Consider the following 24074-nt stretch of genomic DNA (forward strand, 5'->3'; position numbering starts at 1 on the left):
CAGAGTAGAGGGGGAGAATCACCTGCCCTTGACCTGCTGGTCACACTTTTTTTGAAGCAGCTCAGGCCATGTTTGGCTTTCTGGGTTGCAAGCACACACTGCCGGCTCAAGTTGAGCTTATCAGTCAACACCCCCAAATCCTTCTCTTCAGGGCTGCTCTCAATCCATCTCTGCCCACCCTGTAGTTGTGCTTAATTCATGTACTTATCAACACCCTTCTAATCTTTCCAAACTTCACTCATGCACATTTGAACTCTGGTGAAACAGAATGAACAAAATACATTGCTTTCTAGTTGAAAAGTAAATGCTTGGTCTTGTTCATTTTCTTTGCAACTGCAGCTCAAAATAGTGAACTCTCTAAGACACATTATTTCATAGAAATATGGTAGTGTAAATAAGTCTGAGTTATGCTGCTATGCGAATACTTTGACTTATGGATGATATTTGATTTACAAGTGAAGATCTAGGACATAAACACTGCTCAACAATAAGCAGGCTTTGGTATGTGTCTCTCTACTAAAATCCCATCCTTTTCTTGAGTGCAGGGTACAAATTTGGTTTTTACATGTATTCAGTTCCACATACATCAAAGTATTTTTCAATCCTTATTCAGCCAGTGAATGTACTCAAGTGAACTTTTGTACCTGCAGTGAATGTCATGGTTTTCAAGAACCTCCTTCATTAATCACTGGATTAAGACTTTGGATACAGTTTACACTTCTCCAGAGTCATTGCTGAAACTTACATAATATCACAATTGCAGTAGACTTGTTTTAATCACAATCTTAGTTTGAGAGAGAGAGTTGTCAAGGACCTGAGCATTTGGGCAGATCTGAAGGGAACCCACAGCACAATTAAGAACTCTCTTAATCCTATTTTGCAGAGTGCATTGGATCCCCTAGTAACAAGAGACTGCAGCTACATGAGATACAACCGAATGGAAACTGCTGCACGTAACTCAGTCTACATGCCCATTCAGTCCTTGGTCTGTCTCTTGTGACTGCCAAAGGCATTCATTACTACCAGGGTTATTTATGCTGATCTGTGTGCTTGTTCACTAGGAGTGCAAATAACATTGTTGCCTGCATTCACAGAGAGAAAAAAGAAAAAAAAGACTTCAGCTTGCTAGAAAAGCAGGATTTGGTGCAATGATTTAAATAATGATGTTCCATATTGCTTTACCAGTACTTACACTTAGTTACTACTATGCAGAGCCAGGATGTTTCATCATTCAATGAAGAATATTAGCTTTATAAATATGATCAGAGACATAGATTTTTTTCAAAGCAAGGATATGGTAATATCCAGAGCTTTTCAATCCTCAAAAATTTTTGCAAATGAGCAGACATTTTCTAAGGACACTTATTTCAAAACATACTGGTTTTGGTACATCAATCACAGCAAAATATGTAAAAGGAGCTTTTTCTACTCTTTAAATAGTCAATTTGACAAATGTAGATCAGGCCTTATAGGGCTTAGTTTACAAGTACTCAGCTTACACATTTACATCTATAGTGCTAAGCCATCCTGCTGCTTCCTAATCCTTGAGTCTCTCAAGATGACCTTGTCAGAGATTCAGGGTTCTTGTTCTTCCATCACAGACTCAGGGAAAATTGAGCTGAAAGGGGAAACTACTTTGTCACCTTCCTGCAAGGTCAAATTAGCAGTGCATAAGACATTCATGACAGACTGGCATTTTATTTGGAATTTCCAGTGATGGAGAGCCCACTCTGAGACAGAACTCCAGTTTCACAGTCCTTACTATTCAGAAGATTTCTCCAATGATCAACATACTCCTTTCATGTTCATCTGCTGCATCCACAGAGAACCCACAAAAAAATCTATTCTTCTCTTCTTTCCATCTGTCTTCTAAGTGTTTAACAACCATTTCCATGCACCTCATGTGCCTCTTCGTGGTCCAAGAAACATTCTGACTACTGTGCTGTTATGAGATACAGAAAGAGCTTCCTGTCCCCTCTTTTTCTTTAGCACATCAATCATAATTTGGTCCTGTCCTTATCATAGCGCATACAATTATCTTACTCCATTTTGTCTGACTGTTTGTTTCTTCCCTCCCCTGTTGCAGAATGACTCTAAGAGCAGAACCATAGAGTTCTGGAGGACTGCGCAAGCAAGGCAGGGGGTGGCCCCCACAGGTGGCCAGAGACCAGACCTGGGAGGAGAATGTGGAGGAAGCTGTGGGGGCTAACCAATACTGTTGTGCCAAGAAGGAGTGGCTGAATACCACTCCTATATATGTGTGAACTGCGTCACAAATAAACTAGAAGTTGCTTATCGCCCATATTGGGTTGGCCTGTCTGCTTCTCCTCGCCGCTTACACTCCCCCTCCTGAGCTTTGTATTCACTAAGCAGAGATAGCACAGGGATTGTGAGATCTCCATCCTTGATGGTAATAAGAATTTGACTGGATAAGACCCTCAGCAACCTGCTCTAATGACAAAGCCCTGCACAGAGCAGGCAGTTGGACCAGAGGACCTCCAGATGTCCCTTTCAGACTAAATTATTCCATGATTAATATTTGTAGCTTGAAACATTTAGGATGAATGTCCAGATTAGCCTTTAAAGAAATGTCAGCTGCTCCACACTAATTGCCAAGCAATGGATTATGTGTAATATCTTTCTCCTCTCCCTGTGATAGATGAATCATTATTTCATTTCAAGAGAGAGGTGTGACACTTTACAAAACCCAGTGCAGTTGCACTGGTTTTCTGAATAAGTATGTCCTGAGGTTTTAATAGGGTGAGGGAATTACACCTTTTTCTTCATGTGGACCTAGTCACAAAGTCTTTGCTTCTGATTACTTATTCCGATTGACTGCCACTGGGTTTTTCCATTTCAGATTTTAAATAGGTTTCCTTCCTCCTCACAGTGGCTGCTCTGCTCACAAATATTCATATATTTAAGCATTCATATCTACAGTGCTGGACTAACCTCAGCATTAGCCAGCATAAGTTTTTAACTCTCAGCTTCGTGCTTTCCAGGGGCCAAGAACACAGCAGGAGCGATGGCTGTCACTCTCCTGTGTGACTGAGTCACTGATTCAACTAAATGAAACTGCATTAATTATGAAAGAGTTAGCAATAAATAAATAAACTCTCATCTGTGAAGATTTGCTTTATTCAGGTTTATCTCTAATCAACTGCTTCTTCAGTAACTGTTGGAGTATATGGACAAAATTTCATGCTGGAGCAACTGTACTGGAGTGCCTTTTTAAGAAGCAGCTTTTGTTGCTGATTACATTTTAGTGGGTGAATATAGAAATAAGAAGCCTACTGTCTAAGAGCTCTTGTCTCCTGCTCACCAAATATAATTATTTCAGTTCAAACTCTTACTTTTTTTTCACAGTAAAAGACATAACTCAGTATTTTAACGCACAATCTGCTCTTTTCCCATCCATCATGGGCATTGTAATGCAGCAGAGGTGAGTGTTCTGCCAAATATTTGCATTTCTTTTCCATATTCACCCACATGGGACCAATAAACTATTAGTTAGAAAATGAGATTGGGAGTCATATAGAGTATGCTTCACTTTCCCAAGCAACTAGAACAGGAATTAAATGGGTACAGGCACAAATGGATCAAGACAGCATCTTTCTGCCAGTCATGCCTCTAGAAAAGTCACATTTCTGAAATGTATGGCACAGTCTCACTACAGATTGCAGGAAAAAAATAAAATGCGAGGTGTTTTCTGTAGGTATAGTTTGGTTTAAAGTGCTGAGTGCACCAAGGCAAAGCAATGAAATGTAATGATTGCAATATTGTGAAAGTTACATATCAGATCTGCCCTGCACTCTTAAGCCAGTAACCTCATCAAGTAGGCATTTTCCTGCTAAGGAAAGCACCTTAATCATAGAACAACCATGAAGCATCTCTCCCTGCTTTTCTATGTATATGAAACTGAGCTTAGCAAAGCAACATCCTTGACAAGTAGCTTTCTGTCATTTCTGTGTGCTAGTCACTAATTTTCAGTTCTAAGAGCTGATGCTAAATGCTAAATTAGTATTAAAAACATCAAATATCTCAGGATAAAATTATCCTCTTCACTGCCCTCCTTTCTGTATATGCACCAACAGATAAAATTATTATAATTTTTTGTTCGGAATTTCTCTTATGCAAGTACTATAAAGAAGTCCATTTTCCACTGTAATGAAGTCCCAGGAGTGAAAGGATGAAGATAACCTTATACTGATGAGTAGTGAATGGTTATTTCAAGAATGTCTTCATTGGAGTTATGTATATCCCAGTGTTTTCTCTCCTGCCATGTTGGGACCCTTTATGCAACCATCAAATATCTGAAAACTAATCCACAAAAAAAAAAAATCCCCCAGTTTTTTAAGCTAATAAGAATTTACAAATGTTTGTACAGTTTGCTACCTATCAGAGCGAAACTGGAGAGTGGCAAAGTTGTCAACACTTTTAAAACCTATTCATCATTCAGCCACATAGCTTCCTTTTTTCCCCTTGGTGAGCTGAGTCTGCCAAGAATAATTTATTGCTCAGAGAAGATGTAAGAACAATGCCAAATGATGCTGCAAACAGTGGCATTTGATTCTAGTCAAACCCTCAGCATCACATTATTATTTTTGGAGAGGCACATAAAGAGTACAGCCCTTTTGGGTACAGGACGGATTGTTTTCCTCACCTGTCATGCAGACTGGCCACTTGACTGTAGGATCTGCATTTCCTGCTTGAATTATACTTGGACTTCAAGGAGGGCATTCACAGGAATGGAGAATGGCAATTGGTCCTTGTCACAGAAGGATTTGCTTGTGAGCAGGTGGTGATCTTGGAGCCAAATATAGGGCTTGAGGTACACTCTCAAGCTCTCAGGCAACACCCCAGCCCCAGTATTCACATGAGGATAAAGTCCTGGTTTCAAGCTTGAACTGTAATAATTCACATTAGTTATTAAAATGGTACTTTTCAGAGCTGCTACGTACATCTTAAAGCATGAACCTCAGAGAAGGTCATTTATTACTGATGTATTTTTAATAGAACAACTGTCTCTGAGGAAATCATTGATCTTGTGGCTAATGACCAGAATATGATACAGTTTAATTAATAATCGTATCAGCACCAGATAGCCATTTGAAAAAGAGGTTTTTCCTGACCTTTAAAGAATTTCTAATCCATTCAGAAACTATTTATGTTAGAAGCTGCACAAAAAGAAAGAGCCAAGTTTCAGGCTCAGAAAACTTTTAATTAGCACTCATTTGGATACAAAGTGAAAAGTCTTTATGGAACCATTACATGTAATATATCATTGTTTCTGCATGCAACTGCAGTCACTGAAACTGGAAGATCCCAGCCCCTGTGTACAATGAAGATGTATTCACAAAGGAGAAGAATTACCTCTACTGCCTTTACTTGCAATATGTTCTTGTTCTGTTGCCTCTTATTTTGAGCCTTTAAATAATCTGTTTGCATATCCCCCTGACCGGACAAAAGTACATGGCACACTCACATTGAGTCGAGCAAGAGAGCAAAACCAGGAGAAGAGGAGGACGCCAATAAAAAGGAACAATACACAGTAAAGACCAGTTGGTCTTAGGGAAAAAGGACCTCACTGGAACAAGCATGGCTCATAGATTATTTCATACATTTACTGATTGGGTAGTTAGCTGATGGGAAATACTAACAGGCTGATGCTTCCTTTGAACAGCAAAGATTTGGAGAATATAAAATTAAAATGTTTTATATATATATTTAGAAAAATGAGGCAACAGGTTGAGGACAATGAGGTAGCACAGAGGAAACTGGAAATATAATCTGAGGAATACTGACAGTTAAAGCCTAGTAAAGCAAAAAGGCAACATAACATAAGGATACACTAGAGAGCAATGGAAATGTTAGTTCATACAAACAGCAGTAATACTGTAAATGTGAGAAAACTGCAGGTACATTAAACAATCAAGGGAGGACAAACAAGCACCACCTCACATAGGCTATTTACAGTGGTAATAGTCTCTGTGCATGGGACAATGTAAGAACGCAATGGATTTATTTATAGATGTCTACTCTAAATTATTCTGGCCATTATGTAGCCCCAGTTTGCTGACATACTTTCCCAACTATGTTTTTTCTGTATGAGTACCTTTCTGTATTAATACCTATTTTTTCTGTATTAGTACTCTGAATTCCAGTAGCATATTCTGAGAAACAGCTGGGAAGACTACAACAGGAGAGACCAACAGGATCTACCCAGGGACACAACATTACCTCCATGCTACCACACTGAGCCTGTGCCCATGGGCACATGGCAGCTCTACACTGGTAAGTTAAGCAACGCATGTTCCGCAGACTACTTCTACCAGGTACTTGAAAGTTCAAAAACAAGAAGTCATGTTGTACAGGACCTGGTAGTGAATGTTTCCATCCAGAGGGACACGTGTTAAAAACAGTTACTGATTTCTGCTATTTATGGCATCATGACAAGTGTTCTTCTCAGCCCCTGTGGAGCTACCAGACTGTACACATCTGCCCTGGCAGGAGCCTACAGAGCTTGGGACAGTTCTTTGGCATCTTTCCCCTCAGGCCCCATGATGCCGGCTGACATCCCTTGCAGGCTGCCACCCAACCAGCTGCCTAGGCAAAAAGCCAGATTTCCTATTAAGTGAAGGACTGCTCCCTCTCAAGAGCACTTGTTTGTAGGTTCCTTTCACATCATTGCACTTCATACACTTAAAAGCAACAACAAAAAGAAGTGGTGAGGACATGCACATCCTGGGAGAACCTTCTGCTTTCTGAAAACCTTTCACTGTCTTGCTTCCCCAAAATGGCTTTCCCATTTGTAAGTACAAAGACCAGAGTCAGGGCTGGATGACTCTTCTGGTGTGCTTCAGTAAGAAAAATGTGATAGAAACTACTACAATCTGTGGATAAAATAGCAAATCACAAGTATAACAGAAGCAATTGAACTTAAGGCTCCTCCAAACACAGCCTTCTCCTTCAGTGCAGAAAATCTGGCCAAGGAAAGTGTTTCAGTTAAGTGCATTACAAAGAGAAAAAGCAAAAAGGAATCAAATGAGGCACCTTCCCTGACAGGTCTTGCCTTTGAATCACAGATTCAAAATGTACCTTCTGCCCCTATACTGCTCACAGTTTTCTAGATGATAAATCTCTTTGTTTTTCTCTACTGCCCCTACAGAAGTGTCAATCACCACTTCCATCCACTTTGTCTGATCTTTAATTGGGCTCCCCAGCTGCAATATCATACCTGTCCTTGGGGCTTATCTTTTTCAGCACAAATGCAAACTTTGAAGGACTCCGCTGTGGCAAGCTGAACTGTCTCAGAGGAGCAGGATTTTGACCTCTTTTCCTACCCACTCTTTATAGACTTGCATCACAATATTTCTAGTGCCCACAGCTGCAGTGCCAAACTCCTGGACCACACGTGATCCTACCCTTGTGCAACTCAGACACTGCTGAGGAAGGGGCAAAAGAAGTAAATAAATGAAATCCACACAGAGTCATTGCAACCACTGTTCTATCCCATAATATCACCTCTTTACCTGGGGGGAGTGAGGAGGTGTGCAGAGAGGACCCAGAGCGAGAAGCCCTGAGGAAGCATTCACAAGATTACTCCGGTTCTGACAACCCAATGATGCTCTGACTGAAGCAGATGGTGCTGCACTTGCCTTTGGTATGTTTTAGCTGATCCTCAGAGGGCAATTGCCCTTTAAAGGGATTTGCACAATATGGTCTGGACAGATACTTTTTCCCATTTTCCAGCCAAGAAGTCCTGAGAGGCCAATGAAGAAGGGAAACTAACTTCTTACAAGCTTTTTTAATCACATACTTAGGGCAAGATGAGCCAGGTCTGTGAAGGAGGAATCTAAATGAGAACAACAGTGACATCCAGAGGGCAGAGAGCAGCAAGCAGGGCTTTGTGAAACAGCAGCGAAAGAATAAATAGCAAGAGAAACAAGAACAACAAACCAAACACCACTTGAGGGGGGTTTCAAGTCAATTGATGGTAGGCATCTCACCACACACAGGTGCTGCCTTATCTACAGATCTGACTCTCCAGGAAAAGCAAAGCATAAGGAACACTTAGATGTAGAGAACTACATAACTTTCCTTTTGCAGGCCAAATGGAGCTTCATCTTCCTACAACAAACAGAGCAGGACTGCACACCAGACATGGGGCTACACAGATCAGGTTTTCTCCCGAGTAGCCTCAGCTTTCTGAGCTGACAAGAGAGCTGGAGCAGCACTATCAGTCTGTGCAGACTTGCCAGCACTGCTCCAGGTGAACATCCCCTGCTCTTTTGTCTGCAGCACTGTGTGTGTTGTGAGATTTTTCTGCAGCTTTGGCTGTCTGAAATAGCTTTTGGGCTTCTCCCCATTGCATGAGTGCTCACACCATTACTCAGTCTCTTAAGCTATTCTCCCAATCTTGCCAACTCCTCTCTCCCTCTCTTCTGAATCCACGATTCTACATGCCTTAAAAAAAATACAACCCAAGGTTGTACAGAAGCTGGTTTCTGCAGCACAGGTTGTACAGGCTGCTGGTTTCTGCAGCACAGCTGGTTTCAACAGGAGTAACCAAGTTTGTTTGTGCTAAGGGAACCTCAAGCCCACAGGATCCTTACCATCATGCACATAACACGTGGTGTTCCTGCTACTACAAGAGCAGGGACTTCAGACTCCTACATATAAGACAAAGAACGCTGTATGGGGGACAGACGTGCAGTATGTTTGACACATCCAGATCAAACCGTGATGGTATTAGATCAGATTAGACTTACTGCACATGGCAGCAGGTGCAGGTTTAGGTACAGCTCTCCTGCAGGGCAGGCTTGAGCAGGCTGGGTTTCACTCATCTGCAGGCTTAGTAAGACTTCTGTTTCCTCAGGCAGGAATAGAAATCCCAGAGGGGGAGACCATTATCCTATTTACTGAGTCACGATGATTCACTTAGCATTCAGCTTCCATCAGATACAGCAGCTCCTGGCGTTTAAACTAAATCTGTTTCCATCCTGCTGCGATTTCAGTTTCTCATTGGTTTATTCAGCTTCCCAGAAACTTCCACTTTCTGAGGCAAGAAAGCCTCAGAAAGTTGTTTGTTTATTTACAGTAAACTTGCTTTAAGTGTAAAGTACAAGGAGACTTGGTGGGGTAGGGATAAAACATGCCATATGGTTACAACCTGTAAGAACTACTTGTCTTGTGCAGAAAAGAGTTCTTATGTCATTGAAGGACATGTTCTAACCTACCAGGAAAACAGCTTCAGTGAAAGATATCTTACAAATGCCCTTTTTAAAAAATCCAGCTAACCTAAGGCTGGTAGCCAGTTACATTCAGGGTCTGCCTGAGGTGGGGATCAAGCAGACAGCTGTAAACATGCAGTTAGTAAAGGGCAAGTACACCTACAACCCAAGTGCCAGAGGTAGCAGAGGTGCACAGCAACTGCAATCCTGACCACCTCTGTGACAGTAACTAAACAGCTGGGAGAAGAGGGTGTGAAGACTGACACTGACATAATAGAACCAAGTCCCCCTTAGACCAATCTAGGACAAGGAATTATGCCAAGAAGAGTCTACTTCTCTCTCCAGAGCCCAGTGATACAGAAAATCCTGTGCTGTGCGCCAAGCATCAGATGAAGTGCGCAGCAGAACTGTAGTTCTTTTCCTCCACCCTGAAGGGTACCTCATAAATTCTCAGTGGGCATCTGACTGCCTCAGTACATCTCAGATGGACACAGGAATATTCAGAGCACATTACTAGCAAATGTTTTACTTTCAGCTGCATACCAAACCCTGCCCCTTTTGAAGTCAATGAAATTTCCCATGAATATCAATGGGATTTGGATTTTAAGCCATAAATCCATCTCTCCCCCATTCATCTTGGAAAGCATGGTTTGAACTTGAAGACACACTATGAATTATGATTTCTGCTAAGCAAGACAGACATAACAGTTTTAAGGGAATTAAATGCTATACATGAGCTGTGTTCCAACCATATTCCTTGAAACAGATGCTACTGTCCCACTTTGATATACTCTTTCAGGTTTTCCTTACTGTCTATGAGAAAAGAGGTTTCCCAGGAGTCCTTTAAACAGTATCAAACATTGCAAACCACAGAAACACAGTTCCTGAAAAGTACTCTACAGTGAGCAGAACCAATTCCAGGAGGAGGCAGGTTAGCACTGATTATATATTTCCAAAATACATTTTGACAGCTCAAGTGGCTTGATCTATTTTTCATGGCAAAGCAGCAGCTCTAAATACTAACTTTGACCTCTGTTCATACAGTTGGTGCTTCATTGCCCCTCAAAGTCTATGCATCCTGCAGGTTCCCATCCTTCAGAGCTGAGACTGACTTACCAGCAGAGATCTAAAGTGCCTGGATCCTGGCATGGGAACATTACATTTGTGAGCAATTCAGGACCAAAAAAAGCTATGCCAAAGCCACCAGGCTTCTTAAGGCAGAGTTAGGATCAAGAAAGTCCTCAGATCAGAACTGGTTCAGCTCTCAGCTCTGCTGAAGAACATCCAGGACTTTGTCCAGCTCCAACCTCATGAAGAACAGGTAATCTGAAGTCTCTTTTGAGGGCTTTAAAGCATTCCTGGGTGACTAATAAGAGGCAGAAGACCTTACTGCTGAATAAGGCTGGCATTTTCTTGTGCTACTCTATATGTTCATTCTAAAGGGCAGTTGTCTGCAACTGTTCAAGGAAGAAGCACCTTTAATGAATTAGTAATTTTTTTGTCTTGGGGCTGTATCAGAACAAGTTCTGTTCTTCAGCCAGCTTTAGTCAAGAATATTCTTCCAGGTTTTGACACTTTGTTTTGTTTATACTAATTCAGAGAAGAATACTGTCTGCTGAGGCAAGGGAAATTTCGGCATCTATTCCTGTGTTGAGGTTTTCTGTAAAGGACTATTGCCATGGCTGGTGAGTGGAAGGAGGAAGCAGAGAGCACAGGTTGACAGTTTGAAGACTGCCAAGTCCTTTCCAAAAATTAGAAGCTATCTGATGCAAGTGACAGCAAGTTCCCTGAAAGGCAACTGCTCTGGGTTTAACTGTGCCTAATAGGATAGATCTGTGGTAAACTGCATTGGAAAAGCTGCTTAAGTGGAAGTAAATGCCAATTGGCAAACTTCACAGAAAGCGAGGAGCCAAGTTGGTTGTTCTGCTCTTTATTGACCCTCAGAAAGCTGATACAACAACAACCAATAAAGAGGAAAGTAAAACCACACACTCCATCTAACAAGGAATTCTTTAAACGGGATTTTAAGTTAAATAGAATTAAGCAGAAAATATAAAATACAAGACATATTAATGACAGCTCTAAAACATTTACACAGGCACAGGTATATGGAGACAAATCATTACAAGGCACAAGAGGAGCTGGCAGTATTACATAACAAAAGACAGCTGAAATAAATTCAATAACATTTCAAGGTTGAAAAAAAGAGGAATTATGTCCAGAAATGGCTGAATTTATATTCTCTTTGCTTCAGTCTTCACAAGAACAAAGAATAGTGGCCAAATATCCATGAATTATTTAACATCTTCTTCCTCCATCTGGCCTGTTTTCCCTCCTCCGATTATCTGAGGTGGTGGATAGCATTCACCAGGAGTTACTATAAAGACAGCTAACACACTGTGAACAGTCTTGAACTACAGAGGACAGGAAAGGTCCCACAGCAGTGGTTATGATGCTTGCTCTTCCCATCAAGTTATAATAAATTAATGTAATAAAAAAAAAAGAAGGTCCTGTAAAATTATGCATTAGTCACCTTAACTGTGACAGGAGAAAAGCCAAATGCAATCTATTAAAACTACTATATGCCTCTGACTTGAGTGATGGACTAACAAATAAGCTTCTAAAGAGGGCAGACCAAAGCTTTACCCTTTTTAAGGGTAGGATTAAAACTCAGAGTGTTTCTCCTACTTATCAAAATCAATCTCAAGTCAACAAACTAGAACTAATTTTGAGACGTGCAGAATACCACACTGGAGTGGGTAGGAAAGAGGATGAACTGTACTCACATGGAAGCGGAGGGCTCCTTTGGGCTGCAGTGTTGCAATGAATGGGCACAGGGGCTATCCCAGGCACATAAATACCAGTTAAAAGTGCATCCACAAAAATGATGATGATGATTCAAAAATCATGAAGGTAGATTCTTTTTAGGTACATGAGAGGAAAAAAAATCATTTACAAGATGAGGGAGGTGGTTAAACCTCTACTCAGCACTGGATAAGCACAGACAATAATGAGTCCAGTCTTGTAGAAATTGCACTGAATGAAAAGTGGGTAGAAATTGAAGAGTGTGGAGTGGAGCAACAGAAATTATCAAAGGTTCAGAAATATCATTCGTTAGGAAAGGATTAAAGAGCTGGATCTGGTTTATGTCCAGAGGAAAAGCAAGAGGGTAAAAAAACAGTCATCTCCAAACATAAAAAGGGATTTTTATCAAGAGAGAAAGCAATCACTAAATCATACTCTCTGTCCACCTGGGAAAGGCAGGCAGTTAGTTGAATTTCTTCTTAAAACCCACCACTATTGCTGTAAAAGTGATGGACATCTGTCACGTTTTACAGGTAAAACTAATGGCATCTCAAAGCAGGCAGCAGATCCCTTGACGTCTCTTCTGGAAACTGATTTCTGTGATTTCAGTAACTTGATTACATTATTTTATCTGCCCTTGGAATACTTTTACTTCAAAGTGCCCACACTACAACTGCTAGCAAGAAAAACAGAGGTCCTTTCCCTCTGAAACCACTTTTCTCCACTATATTACTGTGCATAATGGCCATGTAATTAAGTGTCAGCAGGACTAAATGTTTTCTGTATTTTAGTTCCCAAGCACTGAAGCAACAGACTTACAGTTGGTAAATGTAGCACAGTTGTTGCTTTTGCTAATGAGAGGCAAAAAAGGTCAACATCAATACAGAGGGAAAATGCTCCATATGAAGTGTGAGGATAAAAGCAAATGTCAAAGGTAGAAATGTAGATAACCAATGTTCCTTAGCAACCCCGACTGACAACCACTACAGAGACATACAGCAGCTCACCAGGAAAGATGGTGAGGTACTGTGTGTCTGTGTAGCGAATTTCTGTTTCACTGAAATTCAAGACACTGTGTACCCAGTTTTAATTGCTAGTTATTTTAGCTTCTTCACATTAAATACATTCATGTTCTCTCAATTCCTCTATTAATTGAGGTATTTATGGATCCGTGTTAAATAGTCAAAGCTACTTAACCCAATGAAGAAGTTATGGTGCATGTAACACAGAACAGTCCTTCGTTTCCTACAGCAGTGTATCTTGTACAATGCTTGCAGTCCCACTCCAAACCTGTGTTCACTTCCTCCACTCTCTCTCAGCAGCTGGATACCCTCTAAACATGACTTCTCTCCCTCCTCTCTGAAAATATGTGAGTTTTCTCCATTGAACAGAAGAAATCTTTAATTAATATCAGGGCTGATATTTCACAATGATTTATTCACTCAGACATAAGACATGTGCCAGAAGCCTTAACCAATTGGGCGTTATTCAGCCCTGGAGGACTGTTTGAACAGTTTTTCTCCTCAAAACATGCCATTAAAATTAAACTGCACAGACCCAGCATTCCTCTCACCACTTGGCAGACACCAATCAGCTGGATAAGACGTGAAAAGGGTTGTCTGCCCCAGGAGAACAGAGATGCTGTGCTCCATCAACCCCTGCTGAGAACAGAAGGCTGCAAAGCAACCCATGGAATTTTACAGTTCTGCTCTTTCAAGAGGGCAATGAAACAACCACGGTTCAGCTCTTTGGTAGCCAAAACAATCCAATGGTGAATATCAGTGGGTAAGTCCTAACTATTTAAGAGTGATAGCATACATATCCAAGAGGCATCAGAGCCGGTAATTGCCAAGCCGTCAGGAATGAATAAAGGAGCAAATCAGCTGCTGCTATCTCAGCTTCTTACCCTTAAAGAAGCACCCAGAGCAGTGCTTTGCCCTTGATCAGAAAGGGCAGAGCTGCACGACACTATTTTTTCCCAGGATGAAATCTCTGCAACGCTTTAAGGCAAGAAGTTAGGAAAAGTCAGGAGAGGGCCATGTAGGCCAGCCATTCCCATTCTTTGCATGTTTTACATCCCATCCAAAAATGCTGTCCAAGTGAAGACTTTCTGCATCTCCAAGAGAACATTCACATCACAGTTTGCCCCTGCACAAAGTTTCATCTAGGCCCACTGATTACTCAAGAGTTGAGAACAATATTGACTGGGTTGGCTTCAACTCTCTCTATTTTTTATAGCTCAAACATCCTGTTCCCAAATGGCAGTACCTGCCTCCAAATCTCTGCCTTCTGTCCCTTTTCAGCCTGTTACACTCTTTACATCTATCCCTTTCCTTCAAGGCCATCAGCCCCTTTAAATGCTTCCAGTCAAAAGACTTTTGTCTTAGTACTTGAAGAACCAGTAGGAGCACAACTATACAAAGTCTGATGTGCACCTAAAATGTAAATGCTGAAATTGGAAAGAAAAACTTCTGGGAGGATGTCACTCAACCAAATAGACCCCAAGTGATCCAAATGGGCCTAAACCAATGCTCAATAATTGATTGAAGCAGTTTAGTTGAAGTTTTGCTTCAGCTGGAGCTAGTTTGTTTTTTTTGCAGAAAGCACAAGCCTCTTGACACCCAAGAACTTTACATGATCAGAGTGCTTTTCTATCATCAGAGAATCAGACTTTAGTGTGCAGTGCATGTCATCTCCCACAACACACCAGTGATATAGCATCTTCTGCAAAAAGAAAGACAGGCAGAGAAGAACCCCGAGTTGAGATTTCTCATGTGCTTGGGAATGAAATAGGGAACTGTCAAACCTAAGTCTTTTCTGGTATTGAACCAATAAAATGTTCAGGATACTATGGAGCCCAAAGTGAGTTGGACAAGGTTCAGAAAAGGTTCTAAGAAGATGCAGTTATGGAGTTCCCGGAGAAAGAAAGTTAGATTGGAAGCAGAAAGAGAGCTACTAGGAGGATGCTGAGCCAAAAGAGAACAGAGTAGGTCATCAGGATTTAGGGACTCCTTGACACATATGCTGGTAACAGATAGTGAGAGAATTACAGATGGGTAGTAGGCTCTCAGTTCATCCCCCTACAAGCACTGCATTTTTCTTGACGGACAGAGTGAGGAGGTCAAGATAGGAAAGAGAGCCAGCTTTGCCCCTCACTGAGCTCCACAGGCACCTCACATTAAGAGTAAATAACAGTGGATTTACTACGCAACCTGCGTGGACAGAGTTCAATTTTGCGCTGTCAACTATGCTATAGAGAAACGAGCACTACTATTTAATCCCATTTCACTGCTATCCCAAATATGCCCCAGATGATTAAAGACAAGAGACACAGGTTTTTTGAGAGCTGAAGGTTAGAATACACAGGCATCTGTCAGCAGCCAGAAATCACTGCTTAACAAGTACCTTGTGATGCTGTTCTCTGAAGAGCTCCTGATGCAGCCCTGCATCAGCTACTGACACACTGATCCATTACCAGGAGCATTTCAGCATCCTTGACTTTGGAGGCAGATGTGACTTCTGAGTCACACTGTGCACTTCTCTGAGCACAAACAACAGCGCTCAGTTGTGGTTATACCTTCCCCCAGGACTCTCCTAAGTGATTACAATAGAGAACGGTGGCTTACATTGCATAGTGTGGATTTGGCAGGTTATGAAATCCCAGGTTTGTAGAATTAATAGGTTGTTTTTTCAGCTTGATGCTGAACTAGACAATGTGATTGATTGAACCAAATCACTTCATGTTTGTGTCATGTGCCTCTCCTACAAGGCAGGTAAGGGTGGATTGAAGTGGAGGAAACCAGCAAGAGCTGCTCTGAAAAGATGGATGTCAATTGTCCCAAGTTGTTCATGCCAGATCCAGAATTGGATCATTTAATATTTTGGCTCCTACATTTACTTTAGAACTTTATTTATTTACTTAATCTTTTGCAGTTATTTTGTCCCAGAAGACTCCAAAACATCAAACACCATGTATGAGCAAGTTATTTTGTCCCAGAAGACTCCAAAACATCAAACACTGTGTATGAGCAAGGGGGAGGTCACGAATTTTATATAAAGAGAAACTGTAAGAGAGCTATTTTTTCATTTCCTCACATTGAAGAAAAAAAGTCCTACCATCAAATTTTAAGAAATGTTTGAGCACAGCTAGGATTCCCTCATCCTCATTCAAAATGTTACTTGACAGAGCTACAGTACTACTCAAGCTGATAGAAGGGGATAGTTTTCTTTTGGAAACTACTGATCCAGTAGAGCTAAAATGGTCTCTGGCCCTTGTGTTCATCCTGCCAAACCTCCTCATGCAAAGCAGTGCAGCCTTTTCCCTGTCCATGAGCCACCACATGTCCCAGGGCAGCCAGCTCCCACGCCACTTGTGTCCTTTGGGCAGCCAGCAGTTCCCAGGCCACTGGGGATGCCAGCATCATTTCAGAACAAAATTGCCACCAAGCAACAGTTCTCTTTGAACAGGGGCATTGTAAAGGACCTTGAAGGTGTCCTGCAGGATGGTTAAGGACTTGGAAGTACAAATAGTTCCAGAACTGGTGAACTTTTTAATCAAGCATAAATTCAAACTGGTTACAGTAAACATAAAGGAGAGTCATTATGTAGTATAAAAAGTGTATTTGTTACCTGGATATAAAGGTAGCAACAAGTACATCTAGGTTCCTGCCCCCTTAACTGAGTCATAAGCCAAGGAATCAGATCTGGTTCTTGAAACATTACTTACAACAACAAAAAAGAAAAAAAGAAAAGGAACAAGCATCACCTCCCCCACATCCCATGGAAATAAAGGCATCAAACTGCAGATCAGAGACTTATAATAACAAGGACTGGAGGAGACTCTAAATGGAAAGCTCAGACATTAACTACCATGACTAGAAAAGGAATACCTGTGCAGCAGGAGATAGTCACATTAGCAGGGAACCTGTGCATAAGGTTACCTCCTCCTGGGAAGAAGGGAGGCCAGCTGTCTCTGTCAACACCAGGAGATGGAGAAAGCCTCAGAAGGATGTGGGAGGGAGCATGCCAGAGCACAAGCTCAGCTATTACCCAGCAGTATGTCCTGAGGTGCCATAACCAAGCATACACTGAATGATTGTCACTTCTGCTAGCGTAGTACAACTCGAGCATTTCACTACAGAGAAGTCAGCACTGGACCACATCACCCATCCTCTCCCATGCTGGTAACAGGAGACAGTGTTGTGCATGAGCTGCCACATACCGCTCCAGCTCTAGGTCCTGCTGTCCCTGATACTCCTGCCTGATGGGACACATGCACCTTCCCTCACTCTCTTTTCTAACTGCTGAAGAGCAATCTCATTGCTATGTCAGGTGCTTCCCAAGATGGACACAGGCTTCAGGCCAGCTGAGATCTGTACAGCACCAGGCCCATAGACTAAGACAAGGCAAGAAAGTATAACAAGATGGACACATAGTTTATAAAGAAGTTTAACTCCTAGACATTTAGCTGTGTGCCCTGCCAAACTCAGGGCAGCAGAGTGTAGCCAGCTGTGTCCAGCAAAGGGTGATGGAAGCTCTTGTATGCTTAGGCTTTGGCTGTGCAGGAAGCAAGGACTGTCGATAGATATTCTACAGATATTCTTATCTTTCTGAGCACAGAGCTGTGCTTCCAGAGGGGTATTAAAGCTTGTTCTGGGATGCAACCCAGTCACGTAACTTCGAAAGAAAAATACAGATAGCAAGAGTAACAGGATTGGTTTCTCCCCACAGGGTCAGTACTGTTTAGTGAAAACAAACTGAACAGCTTTAAACATATCATAGTCCATGATATACCTATACAGGGCCAGATCATATATAGTTACCACCTTTCTCACCACCTATCAGGGTCAAAATTCTCATGTCTCTGGCTACCACATGATTTCAGCCATCAGAGCACTGCAAGTGTCCTGCAAAAAGCGGCACAGCACCAAGGGCCTCAGAGTGCCTTGAATCCAGAGAGGCCAAACAAACAAACTGACCTTCAAGAGAAGCGATCGGAGTGGGCTTTGCTGAAGAATTGCAGAGCATCATATTTAGAGGGCTAGCCAACAACCTGTCTTCAACCGCAGAGGAGATAACAATGGTACAAAGACAAGATTTTTGAGCACCCTAGGCACTCAGGACAGCAAAACCAAGCAAGGAAACAAAAAAAAAAACCCTTTGCCCTGTCACAGAAATTAGATGATTTTTTTGACTCTATTTAACTCATTACTATTCCATATTTCAGCTCTTGTGCTAAATGAGTCACCACCACAGCTTGTCTTCAATGCCCATAATAAGCAAAAAAAGGTTCTTTTCAAGACCAACAGAGTATCTGATTATATGAGCAGGAACATTCAAAAGCAGTAGCATCATTCTTCCATGGCAGACTCTCACTGGGAAAAAGTTCTTGAACTTCAGCAAATAGAAACTAACATGAATATGCTAAATACCTTGATACACATTGCCTATGCACCTAAAACCACGTAATGCCAAGGCAAAAGGAGTTTTCAAAATCACCAGGAAGGCTAAATTAGGCCAGTATCCATGATTTAAATGGTTATTCAACAATGCAGTTCTGCAATTAAAAACTGAAAGTGCCTAACCTAACCCCTCAGTTAAGGGAAGGCCACGGAACAGTAGACTCCATGAAAGTAGAGAAACTCAGTTCTTCAGTTTCTTGGCCCAGATGGGCAGAGTACCTGGGCTGAGCACCACCCCCCGAAACATAAAGTAAATCACAAGATATCCACCAGTGGGCAAAAATGGGGAAAACACGTTGTTAGGAGCTCACTAGACCAGAGTCTAACATCAAAGGCTGGCCAAGAGGGGAGGCCTGCTCCAGGTGACAAACTGTGCAAGCCAGCAAAGCTTGAGGCACAGCCTGCAGAGTGTACAACACCTACCAAGAAAGCAACTTCATGTTTGCTTTAACCGTTTTCTTTTATATACTCTTAAACAGATGTTTGCACATGCTGGTTAAAACAAGAGGAATCCCACAAAACACAGATGAGCCAATATTGGTTCAAGTGTTGTGGTTTTGTCATAGCAACATTAACAACTCTCAAAGAGCCAGTGCTGTCAAGATTTAAATGAAGCACTGATTGTAGAATGTGAATTTATGCCATCTTATGCCTAGAAGGAAGGGGCTGCCCACATACCAAGAATGGAAAATGGACAAGTCTGGAAAAAAGCCCTTTTGGCATATTGTTTAATGACTTATGGGTCCACTAGGACAAAGAACTCCTGATCTGGACCTTCCTGCTTAGCTTGCCAGCTTGCTGTGAAGCTATCTTGTTAGGGTTTCACACAACTCACTGAGAATCACATAACAGCATTTACATGGTAGCTACATAGGTATGTACCTTTCAGAGAGAACATTGCTTGTAAGTAAATTAAAAAGAAATTTGTATGTTGTTTCTTTAAGACAGAAAGATGCAGTTTCCACATTTCTGGAAGGCACATACGCAGACAAGCACTTCAAGACAGTGAGCTAATGACAAAGCTGGTCTACAAATGCAAGCACAGCAACTTGTCTCTGTCATGGAAGTGCATTTGGCCAAAGTGATTTGAACACAGCAACTGTCAAGCTTTGCAATTGCAATTGCAAACACCAACATACATAACGAAAAGTGATCTCTATCATCTACTGCACTTGAAGTCAATTGCAAAAACCAGTGGCGCCAGTTACTGAGTCATAACCTTCAAAACTTGATAGCAACTTTTTACTACAAGGCAAAAGCAAAGCATTAGTCAGAAAGGACAGTATCAATTGCAACTTTGAGAAAAATCAGTATCCCTGGGATATGAAAGTAACAGGGCCTTTTCCAATGGAAACTAACAGGACATTTGCCATCAGAACTCAGTGTATGCAGATCTCTGGAATGTGTAACCAAAGACAGCCCATGATGGATGCCCCGTGAAGATGCAGCATATGCTACAGGCACGCAGAATGCACTCATACTGGGCCCTGAGGGGGTGTACTGACCCACTATGGCAAGATAACCTTTTGAGTGTATACCTTTCATTCATCACTTACAGTGTTTGACTAAGCCTCCTGTCCTACCTCATCTCCAGCAGCTTCTAGGAAATGCGTTTGGATGCAGTGAGTAAGCAGACAGAAATTTGCTACTCACCAACAGAATTATCCCCAAATATTTGGGTTCAGTTACATCAAAGGCTGCAAGTTTTCAGGTACCACTTTTCAAGACCAAAGCTACATAGTGAACACAGAATCCAACAGCATAGCTTAGGAAAATGATGGCTGTCAGACTTTCAAAGCACTGGATCCTTATCAGGGCTCTCTTATCAAGCCACCTTTTGTAGTGGTGTTGACCATGCTTAACCATACACTCTGGCTGCTCTGCTATGCACTGTAGGACAAGCGTTCAAAGAGATGGTGTATTTTGGATAGCATTGCACCTTCTTTTCACAGTGAGTGGAGGTTAGGAGCCTAAAGACCTTGACTGTATTCTGCAAGCAGCTCCTGCTCACAGACAAAGGAAGAAAGGGAAGACAGGCTGTCCTCAAAGAAGATATTTCCAACCCATGAAAAGAGCTAGGGAGAAAAATGTCATATGTAAAATACCACCATCCCTGTCTGACATTCTGGCAAGTCTCTCAAGCAAACAGGAAATAATACTGCTACCCCAAACATATTTTATATTGAAGTTGCTAGTTATTGCAGCATTTATCTGGGACCCACCTGTAGTCATCAAAAGACTGTTTGCACCAGCTTCTTGACATTATCAACTTGTGTTATTTGCTGCCTCCTGAAATGTCAGCTGCCTAACCTTTACCAGGTTGTTCTTAATGAGTTTTCGAAAAGCAGACTCTGTAAATACAACAAAGACCTATAGTCCTGGGTAAATCTTGCAATCAAGCTAAGATACAAAAGGAACACCAAGATCTCTTTGTGCACTTCTGATTTGTTGCAGAAAAGGTCTGTCCTCATTGTTGAGCTGGGAGAAAAGAAGGGTTTTTTCTTTCCTTTTTAAAATAATACAGGCAGCGCTACTTACAACTACCTTTTTTTTACAAGCATATTGCAATAATCGTAAGTATTCCCTAGCTAGACAGGGAGACGATCCTCAGCAGAAGTTAGCTCAAGGCTTATAATTTGGGTTTCCTGATTTCTTCTAAAATGTGCCTATTGTTTAGATTAATCCCCAGTACAGACTGCTAAATGTCACTGGGCACTCTCTGACTGTCTAGGAAGTTGCAGGACTACTGGTACATCATTAGGCAAGTCAATACTAAGGGCAGATACTAAATACTATGTTCCAGATGTTATGCATAATTAATCTTCTGAAGGGAGAAAAACTATTAAAATAGATTCCTCCTGTCTGATATCCTGTGTATTGTAATTGGGGATTATTCCATTGGTAGGTTGTCACATATGGGATGATGAAAGGCATATAATAATAAGGCTGGGGAAAAAACATGCTCTTCCTTCCAGCATTAGGAAATCTTATCTTAAAGAGGCAAGGTATACATTACTAAGTTTCAGGTTATTTCCTACAACTACTAAAGTGCAGTTCAAAATTTACCTCTCTTGTCAGTTGTACATCAATAAATACACAAGTTACTAGAGTTAGGGCTTGAAATATTTTGGCTGTTTTGTTCCTTTCTGCATCCTTATCTTTATAAAAACATTTAAGAGAAGATGAGGATTCAAGGAATTAAATTCTGTACCTGAATTCCTTGCTTGTCCTTCATCAGTGGAGCTGGACCACTAATACATTTTATCTTTCAATGGATGCGATTCTGGCATTATGCTCCAGGTAGACTTTGCAGATAAGACAGCAACATTGTTCTGTTTTTTTTCCCTCACTGGGGACATTTGTTTTCACTTTATTCTAGGGTACGCTGCAGTGCTCTGCCAAGGTGGAGAAAGAAAACTGTGTTAAATTTCCTGAGGCTGATCAGCACAGATGGCTGGGTAAGAATCATTATGCCAGCTAAAAGGGCTTGGGCAGTGGTAAACACATTTTGTATTATAGGTGAAGGGAGGAATTCAGCAAATATGGTTTATGAAAAACACCTGCAGGAAGCTGATAATAAAAATTATTAATAAAATCAATACAGGTGGTGTTTTGTTGAGTTCTCCCATCCCCCCCCAGTCCAAGACTTTGAGATGTTGCAGCTTTATTACCAGATGTCTTCATAAATTTTAATAATATTCATAATTACTAACCCAGATTCATGGAGCTGGATTTTGTGAAATATTTTAATACAGAAAAAAATCAACCCACACAAATGCTCAACAGTTTGGTGCAATTTACATTGAGAGCTAGAAGATCCCATTAACTCTAAAATTCAGCAACAACAGTTGAGATAACACCAACCACCTCATAAACTACATAAAGAGGAAAGACTTCCTGTCTGCTAATGAAAACTTCCATGCCATCATTAGAGCTAACCGAAATACGGATCATGCCAAAAAACATTATCCTGAGTATACTTACTATTCCTGTTTTGAAATATAATTTCCAGGAATGCAGATGCACCTTAGCCATTACTATTTCTGAAGGACAATGTCTTGGGAGGAAAAGAAGACCCTCTTCAAGTATAAAGGAGGCCCCTACTCAACACAGATGCAGTTCCGCAACAAAAGCCATAGGGAAAAGTACAGGGCGTAAAAAACATCATTTCTTCAAGATATTCTTGAAGCAGCAAAGCTTAAATATTCTTTCCCATCCTTTTATTTATTTTTACAATGGAGAACAAAAAGCTGTTTGTTAAATTAGATCATGAATACTCTGAAGTAAGGCTCATCAGGGAAATATTGTTGCGCCAGAAAATCAATACAGGCTACTCAGAACAATAATGGTTTGAAATTAGGGGGTGCATGTTCTCTTTTCCTGACTTGGACACAAGTTTGTTGCGTGACCTGAAGTAACTTCCTTGTTCCCCACCCTATTTTTACAGAAAAATAGATACTAGTCCCTTGGAGATCTGTAGTCATCTCATATTCAAAGCAAAGCTTTGAAACCAGGTAGTGCAGGGCTTGGTTTAGTTAAGTTTTGAAGGGTCCCAGGGACTGAGAGCCCTCTGAGGACTTCTTCCAGTGCTTCAGAAGTTCATCCCAATACAAGTGGTTACCTCCAACCATAATTCTCCCTTAGGCACTTTGTGACAATTGTTTCTTGTCCTTTTGTTTTGCTCCCTGAGAGCAGAAGCAGAACTGCTTCTTGTCCTTTTGTTCTGCCCCCTTCATCTCCTCTTCAATACACCATCTTATCCAGGTTGAACTAGCCCCTTTCCCTCAGCCTGTCTCTGTACATCCCACACTATAGGCCCCTGGGCCACTTCAGCCACACTGGGCTCTTTCCAGTTTGTTGGTGGGAATACTGATATAAAACTTCACTTAGTAGGCTGTTAGCTGTACTGAGCTATGCCGGAGAGTTTGAAATAGACAAACTTTGCAAGAGCCCCAAGTCTTAAGTCCTTGTAGGCAAAGGGCTCATTAAACTTGCTCAATCACCATGTTTGTTTACCCTCAGTAGCATCCTCTAATATTTGCATAATATAGCAGATGTGATGAAAATAAGCTCCTTCTCCCAGCCTGAAGGTACAGGGATACATGACCAACAGACCTACAGCTCTCAGAGCAACAGATGTGACCCCTCGCTGGAAAAAGCAATTTTAAACACCATGTATTGAATTCAGGACCTGTTTAACAGACCCTGTTTATGATACAATGGGTATACATAAGGCACCTATTCTTATGGCCACCTCAATTTTTTGTCCTTGAATAAATCTTATTCAAGAGACCCTTTACCAATAGATGGCAAGCACTGTGTGAAATTCCCCTTAATTTCACTACCAACAAGCCCAGCTAAGGAGCAGATGTATTTTCACCATTTTTGAGCTACAGACTTACTCAGAGTTAATAAAATGGCCGTGCTTCATATAGTGCTGAAACAGATTTCCATCACTTGTGTAATTAGACACACTCTGCAGTTCATGCAAAACACCAATATTTAAGCAGCAGTTTCTATGACTACCATCATTCTGCTCATTAGCTCTGAAGGATTAACCCAGGGATTCTCTTTA

At 41.3% G+C, this 24074-nt stretch overlaps 1 long non-coding RNA gene across 1 annotated transcript in view; it reads right to left on the minus strand.

Moving 5' to 3' along the window:
- Positions 1 to 24074, minus strand: part of LOC134175592 (uncharacterized) — a 63176-nt gene that overhangs the window by 33660 nt on the left and 5442 nt on the right. The window lies entirely within an intron of this gene.

Source organism: Pezoporus occidentalis, unplaced genomic scaffold (assembly GCF_034315485.1).
Source record: "Pezoporus occidentalis ecotype Australia unplaced genomic scaffold, CSIRO_AGI_Poc_V1 ctg7, whole genome shotgun sequence".
NCBI lineage: Eukaryota > Metazoa > Chordata > Aves > Psittaciformes > Psittacidae > Pezoporus > Pezoporus occidentalis.